Source organism: Tupaia chinensis, unplaced genomic scaffold (assembly GCF_000334495.1).
Source record: "Tupaia chinensis unplaced genomic scaffold, TupChi_1.0 Scaffold000316_1, whole genome shotgun sequence".
Taxonomy (NCBI): Eukaryota; Metazoa; Chordata; class Mammalia; order Scandentia; family Tupaiidae; genus Tupaia; species Tupaia belangeri.
This window is the reverse complement of record NW_006159809.1, coordinates 8301965-8310369: the sequence shown is the minus strand read 5'-3', so window position 1 is coordinate 8310369 and position 8405 is coordinate 8301965.

The following is an 8405-nucleotide window of genomic DNA, read 5'->3' as shown; positions in this document are numbered from 1 at the left end:
AAAAAAGAAAAAAAAACCTATGCATGGATTTTAAACTTCTTGGCACTAAAACAAACTCATATTCTGATTCCATTTCCCCACTGATTTTCAGAGCCTCTTCATTATACATGCATACCAGGTTCTTTATCCATTTGCCCATCCGTGGACACTTGGGCTGTCTCCATGTCTTGGCTATTGTGAGGATTGCTGCAATGAGAATGAGAGCACAGATAGCTCGTAAATTGCTGACTTAATTTCCATTCTGCACGTATCCAGCAAAGGGATTGCTAGATTATTCTTGTTCAGTAAGAACCCATTGAAAATCAGTGCATGTAACTCCTCCCGTAAGCGAACTAAAGAAGAAATTGACCATACGACAAGCCAGCCAGTAGCGTGGTGATTAAGGAGACTGGAATCCCACATGGCTAACCATGTAGTTTAAGACCCAGGCCCAGCGGCTTGAAAACCATGCCAGGCACGTGTGCATGTGCTCCCAAAATCTTGAGGAGAATGGACGAAAAGGAAATGTAGTGTGGCCATCCCCCAGGGAGTGCTTTCCCACTCTTTTTTCCTCTGGCAAGCACATGCACCCTTGCAAGTTAAAGAAAATAATAATACAGGCCAGCATTGTGGTTCAGGTGCTGGACTTCTACATGATCAGTCACAGTTCAAGTCCTGGACCTGGAGGCTTGTTTTCTCACTTTCCCTCTCTCTCTGTCTCTGTCTTTCTCTGGTGAGCACACATGCGTTACAGCAAATTTAATAATAAATGATTCTTTTTTAAGATGGAATAAATAGACATGTTCATGGGTGGGATGACTCAAAATAGCAAAGATATCAATTCTCCCCAAACTGCTTTTCAGGCTTAACTCACTTTCTACTAAAATTCCAGTAAGTTGTTTTGTTTTGTTTTGTTTTAGATATATAAACAGTGTTATTCTAAAGTGCATATGGGAAGGTGAAAAAATTAGATTAAATCAATATTAGGAAAGGGGGACCAGTAGGTGGCGTGGTGGTTAAGGGTGCTGGGCTCCTACATGGCTGACCACAGTTCAAGTCCTGGACCTGGTGGCATGCTTTATCTCTCTCTTTCTCTCTCTGGTGAGCATATAGGCCCTGTAGCAAATTTAAAATAAATAAAGATAAATAAAAACTAATTGTTTTAAATACACACACACACACACACACACACACACGTATTAGAAAAGGATCAAATGAGAAGAATCACTCCATTTCAAGACTTTTGCTATAAGCATACAGACTGTGGTATTAATAGAGGTATAGACATGACAAGTCAATGGAGTAGAATAAAGGGCCCCAAAACAGCCCCACACAAGTTCAACCAACTGATACACAACAGGTTGCAGAAGCAACTCAATGGAGGAAAGATAGGTTTTGGGATTTTTTTGAGAGGTTTTCTTTGCTATTTTTTAGGGTACGTGCGCTCGCCAGACAGACAGAGACAGAGAGACAGAAAGCGAGAAATTACCCCCCAGAGGGGATGGCCACGCCACAATCCCTTCTCCTCCGTTCTCCTCTTGGGATCTTGGGCACGCACGCACATGTGCCCGCCGTGAGTTTTAAGCCACCAAGTCTGGGACGAGAACTGTGGTCGACTACATGGGAGTCCAGCAACATAGCCATTACGCTAACTGCTGGTCCCAAGGAAAGATAGTTTTAAACAATAACTGGAACAATTGGATACCCATAGGCCAAAAAGGTAAATTTTAGCCTGAATCTGAGATTCTGTATAAAAATTAACTCAAAATGGGACCAGCAGATGTTCACACGGTTGACCGTGGTTTGAGTCCTGGACCCACTGGCTTGAAATCATGCTGGACTGTGTGAATGCATGCCCGAGATCCTGAAAGGAGAATGGAGGAAAGAGATTGTGGTGTGGTCATTTCCCCTGAAGGGTGATTTCTCACTTTCCCTCTCACTGTCTCTGTCTCTCTCTCTCTAGTGAATGCACATGCCCTAAGGCAAAATAAAATAACACAAAATTGTTCATCAGGGACCAGCAAGTGGCATGGTGACTAAGGTGGCTGGATTCCTACATGGCTGACCATGGTTTGAGTCCAGGACCTGGCAGCTTGCTTTCTCACTTTCTTTCTCTCTCTGGTTTACTTCAAAAAATAAAGAAAAAGGGACCAGCAGTTAGTATAATGGCTATGTCGCTGGATTCCCACGTAGTCAACCGCAGTTCGCATCCTGGACCCGGTGGCTTAAACTCACGCTGGGCATGTGTGCATGCATGCCCAAGATCCCGAGAGGAGAATGGAGGAGAAGGGATTGTGGCGTGACCATCCCCCCTGGGGGGTGATTTCTCACTTTCTATCTCTCTGTCTGTCTCTCTCTGTCTGGCGAGCGCACGCACCCTATAGCAAAAACCTCTTAAAAATAAATTAAAAAATAAAAAATAAAGAAAAATAATGACAAAATTTTTTTTAAAAAAATCATTGATATAAACATAAAACTCTTCAAAGATAACACAGGAGAAAGTCTTTGGACTTGCGCTATAACAGAATACCACATACTGGGTGACTTATAAACCACAGAAATTTCTCGCAATTCTAAGACTGAAGTCCAAGGACAAGGCACTCTCAGGTTAGATGCCTGTGAAGGGCCCACTTCCTGTTTCACAGGTAGCTGTCCTCTTGCTGTGTCCACAGATGGTGGAAGGAGAAAGGGAGCTCCCTGGGGTGTCTTTTATAGCAGCTCTAATCCCATTCCCGAGGACTCTACCCTCACCTCCCAAAGGCCCCCTCTTCTAAAACCATCACACTGGGAATTAGGGTTCAACAGAAGAATGTGGGGTTGGGGAACATAAAATTCAGTCTATAGCAGGATCTTGGACCTTGGTGAAGGATTCTTCGGCATGACACCAAGAACATAATCCATATAAGAGAGAATAAATTGCAGTTAATAAAAATGAAAAGCTTTTGCTTTGTCAATGAACCTGTTAAGATGAAGACGTACCACAGATTAGGAGAAAATATTTGCACATCACATATCTGACAAAGGACTCATACCTAGAATATATAAAGAACTCCTAAAACTTGGGCTCAGCAGAAGGTGTGGTGGTTACGTCATTGGATTCCCACATGGCTGACGATGTTTTGAGTCCTGGATCTGGTGGCTTGAAACTTAGACGAGGTGCATGTGCGTGCACGCCCAAGATCCCAAGAGGAGAATGGAGGAGAAGGGATTGTGGCATGGCCATCCCTCCTGTGGGGAGGGGTGATTTCTCACTTTTCCTCTCATTGTCTCTGTCTCTTTCTGGTGAGCTCACATATCCTGTAGCAAAAAAAAAAAATCTAAAAAAGAAAAGAAAATCATGCAGTGCGTGTGTGTGTATGCATGCCCCAAATTCCAAGAGAACAATGGAGGACAAAAGATTGTGGTATGGCCATTCTCTCTAAGGGGTGTTTTCTCATTTTCTTTCTCTATCTTCTCCCCAGCAAGCTCATGAACCCTATAGTAAGATCTAAAAAAAAAAAAAAAAAAAGTCATTAAACTGAGCAGCTAGGTGGCATAGTGGTTAAGGATGCTGAAGTCCACGTGGCAGACTGAGCATTCAAGTCCTGGACCCAGTGGCTTTGAAAAACACATCAGGGGGCCCAGCAGGTGGCATGATGGTTAAAGGTGTTGGACTCCCACATGGCCGACCATGATTCGAGTCCCAGACCTGGTGGCTTGCTTTCTCACTTTCTCTCTGGCTCTGTCTGGTGAGCACGTGTGTCTTGTAGCAAATTTAAAAATTATAATAATAATGACAAAATGACATACTTTTTAAAATTTAAATTAAAAAAAGAAAAACACACCAGGCGTGTGTGTGTGTGTGTGTGTGTGTGTGTGTGCCTGCCCCATTCCTAAGAAGAGAATGAAGCAGAAGGGACTGGGGCATCGTCATCCTCCCGGGGTGCAGGAGGGTTTTCTCACTCCCCCTTCCCCTTTCTGTCTCTGGTGAACACATGTGACCTATAGCAAACAACAACAGTAAAAAACCTGGGACCAGCAGTTAGCGTAATGGCTATGTCGCTGAACTCCCATTTAGCCAATACGGTTCAAGTCCAGGACCCGGTGGCTTAAACTCACGCCAGGCGCTTGTGTGTGAGTGCCTAAGGTCCTGAGAGGAGAATGGAGGAAAAGGGATCGCGGCATGGCCATCCTCCCTGGGGAGTGATTTCTCACTTTCTGTCTCTCTGTCTCTCTCCGTCTTTCTGGCGAGCGCACGCGCCCTATAGCAAAAACCTCTCAAAACAAACAAACAAAACCTCAGTAGACTAAAAGCTCAAATAGAAAACAGACAAAAAGTGAAGAGACCATTTTCCAAAGAGGCTATATGAATAGCAAATAAGAACATAAACAATTAGCCTAACCATGAGGAAAACACAAATTAAGACCATGCTGAGCTGTCACTGCACACCAGACACACACGTGATCTGGGCTGGCTGAGGTTGGGAGCGAATCATGGCATGAAGACCCTGCTGGGGTGCTTGTCTCTCTGTATCCCTTTTTATATATCTCTCTCTGTCTCTTTTTCCTGGAGGAAATAAACTTAAAAATTAGAAAACAAGGGACCACACTAAACGCTAGCGAGGATGTGGAGAAAATGGACTCTCCCACACTGCTGGGAGATGTAAAATGGCACAGCCATTCTGGAAGATGGTTCGGCAGTTTCTTTAATCACACACCTAACCCTACAACTCAGCAGTCATATTCCTGGACATCTATCCAAGATAAATGAACACGTCTGCCCACAAAAGGCAAATATTCTTAGGAGCTTTATAACCGAAACTCGGGACCAGACAAAAGGTCTCACAATAGGGAGATAGTTACAATGTAGTCTGTCCATACTGTGGAATACTACTTAGCAATGAAAAGGAACAGGCTGTTGATACATACACCCACTTGGATGATCACAAGAGCATTATGATGAGTGGGGGAAAAAGTGTCACAAACCCCATGATTTCACTTATATAACATCCTCGAAGTGGAAAGATTACAGAGAAGGAAGAAATGTTAGTGGTTGTCAGGGTTTGGGGTGGTAGAAGAGAAGTACATGAAAGTGACTATACAAGGATAGCATGAGGGGCTGGCAGGTGGCATGGTAGTTAAGGGTGCTGGACTCCCACGTGGCCAACCACAGTTCAAGTCCCAGACCTGGCAGCTTGCTCTCCCACTTTCCCTCTCTCTCTTTCACTCTCTTTCTCTCTTGCTCTGTCCCTCTCTGACCAAATTTTATAAAAGGAAATAAAGTTAAATGAAATCTTCTTTAAAAAAAGGATAGCATGAGGGTGATGAAATAATTCTGCATTTTTAAAAGAACTATTTAATTTCATTAAACATTCTTCTTTTTTTTTTTTTTTTGTAGAGGTTTTCACTATAGGGCATGTGCGCTCACCAGACAAGAGAGTAGAAACAGAGACAGAAAGTGAGAAATCAACCCCCCAGGGGAGATGGCCACGCTGCAATCCCTTCTCCTCTGTTCTCCTCTCGGGATCTTGGGCATGCACGCACATGTGCCCGGCGTGAGTTTTAAGCCACCGGATCTGGGACGCGAACCGCGGTCGACTACATGGGAGTCCAGCGACATAGCCATTACACTAACTGCTGGTCCCAAACATTATTATTATTCTTAGATTTGCTACAGGGCACATGCATTCACCAGAGAGAGAAAGAGAGAGGGAAAGTGAGAAAGCAAGCCACCAGGTCTGGGACTTGAACCATGCTTGGCCATGTGGGAATTCAGTGCCTTAACCACCATGCACCTCCTGGCCCCTAATTCTGCATCTTGACCTTGGTGGTGTCACATTAATCTACATGGAACAAAATGACATACAGCAATATACACACATTGGGTCAGTGTCAACTTCCTAGTTTGTATTGCTCTATAGCTGGGTAAGAAGTAATCCTGGGGAAACTGGGGAAGGGGACCCAAGACTTTACTATCTCTGCAACTTCCTATTAAGCCATAATTATTTCAAAGTTAAAAGTTCAAAATTTAACTTCTAGATTAACCAGTGGTAATTGTGCATAGGGTTTTATCAGTGGGAGGGGGTTAAACGCAAAAAGCATCTGTCTAACCCAGAAGTTCAAAAGCAAGAGAGATACGAGGCTGCCCGTGCTGGCCGAGGTAAATGTGCTAAGACGCACAGTCCTGCACGCCGAGCGGTTACACCCACCCCCAGTCATACACTGGCACCTAATTCTCAAAGCACTCATATGGTATTGGAACTTGTGGGGCCTTGGGAGGTGACGAGGTTATGGGGCTGGAACCCTCATGAAATGAATTAGTGCTCTTATAAATGAAGCCCCAGAGACCTAGTTAGGCCCGTCTACTGTGCGCAGACACAGAAAGCACTTTCTCTGAAGACAATTCCTCATCAGACACAGTATCTGCCAGTACCCTGTGAGAGGAATTCTGCTGTGGGGCCAGCCAACAGCCAACAGGTGGTTAAGGCAGCTGGATTCCATGTAGTTGACTACACAGTTTGAGTCCTGCATCCAGGGGCTTGAAAAACACACCAGGTACATATGATGTGTGCTCAAAATCCCCAGAGGAGAATGGAGAAGGCCATCCTCCCAAGGGTGCTTTTCTCTCTCTCTCTTGTAAATGCATGTGAACTCTAAAAAAATTTTAATTTTTTTTCTGTTGTTTATAAGTCACTTATTCTATATTGTTTGTTTTGTGGAGTTTTTTAGATTTTTGCCATGGGGCACATGTGGTCGCTGGAGAGAGACAGATACAGAGAGAAAGTGACAAATTGCCCCCCGGGGTGGGTAACCACGCCACAATCCCTTTATCTCCATTCTCCGCTCAGGACTTTGGGCACATACATACACGCCCCCAGTGTGTATATCGAGCTGCATGGTCCAGGACTCAAACAGGGCAGTAGGCCATGTGGAATCTAACACCTTAATCACCGCACCACCTGCTGGCCCCACTATGGTATTTTTTTACAGCACTCGGGATAGACTAAAATACACAGAGATGAGGTGGCTGACCTACCCACCTGGGAAATGCAGAAATTAACCTGGAGGGTTATCACCACACTGTCAGCTGTCTCTCCCAACTCTTCCTCCCTTCTGTCCACTCCTGTGACCTGAAGTTTCTTGGGGGCATGGGACCAGCAGGTGGCGTGGTGGTTAAGGTGCTGGACATTCCCACATGGTAAACCATGGTTCAAGTCCTGGACCTGGTGGCTTGCTTTCTCATTTTCTCTCTCCCTCTTTCTCTCTCTCTCTGTCTCTCTCTGGTTAAATTAAAATGAACAAATGAATAAATAAAGGTAAATAAATAATTCTTTAAAAAGAAAAGTTTCTTGGGGGCACTGCCCTATTGCCCTCCAATCAGTGCCCCTGCGTGCAGAGACCTGTCCTTTCAGCTGTACCCAGATGCAGTCACTCACAGTACAGTCCTGGTGCCTGCTGGTACTCCTCAGGACCACTGCCTGCTGCCTGGTTTGGCTCCTGCCCACTCCTGCTGGGTAGAGAGGCCTCCTGGGCTCTGCGGAAAGATGTCATCTGCTTCCTTTTCAGTCGTCGTCTTCTTCGACTATGATGGGATGATTCTTCTGATTGAGAAATTCCTGTTTTCTGTCCGCTCATGGTTCATCCCTAAAATCCAGTGCCAGTGTGGATTTAGGGCACACAAAAGAAAAATGCAATCCTTTGCAATTTGTTTCAGTCTACTCTCTGAAACAATTTTCAGCCAGCTCTCCCATGGCCTCTACATTGCTAAATCCAGTGGGCACTTCCCAGCTCTTATTTTAAAGGGTTCTTTGGCATAGCTGATGGTATTAGGTTCCTCAGGCTGCTGCAACAGATTACCACTGGCCTGGTGGGTTAAAACAGGAGACGCATTTTCTCTCGTCACTCTGGAGGCTACAAATCCAAAACCAGTTTCATGGGGCCAAACCAAGGGGCCAGCAGGTCTGTGCTCCCTCCAGAGCTTCTAGAGACCAGCTTCTGGTGGCTGCTGTGGTCACGCCACTCTGCTCTGCCTCCGTGGTCACATTGCCTCTTCCTTTTCTGTATCTAATCACCCTCTGCCTCTCTAAGGGCATTCCTCTTTAGGGACATGATCCAGAATAATCTCCCTATCTTGATATCCTTAATCACATTAGCAAACACTTTCCCATGTAAGGTGAGCACGCCCAGGTTCCAGACATCTGCGAGTGGCCATAATTCAGCCTGCTACACTATTCTCATTCCTTCTAGAAATTCTGTCCCTTTGAAATCTGTTCTCCAGTTTTTTTATTTTAATTTTTTTTGAGGTTTTTTTTTTTTTTTTTGCTATAGGGTGCATGCGCTCACCAGACAGAGACAGAGAGAAAGCGAGAAATCACCCCCCCAGGGGGAATGGCCACGCCGCAATCCCTTCTCCATTCTCCTCTCGGGATCTTGGGCACGCACGCACA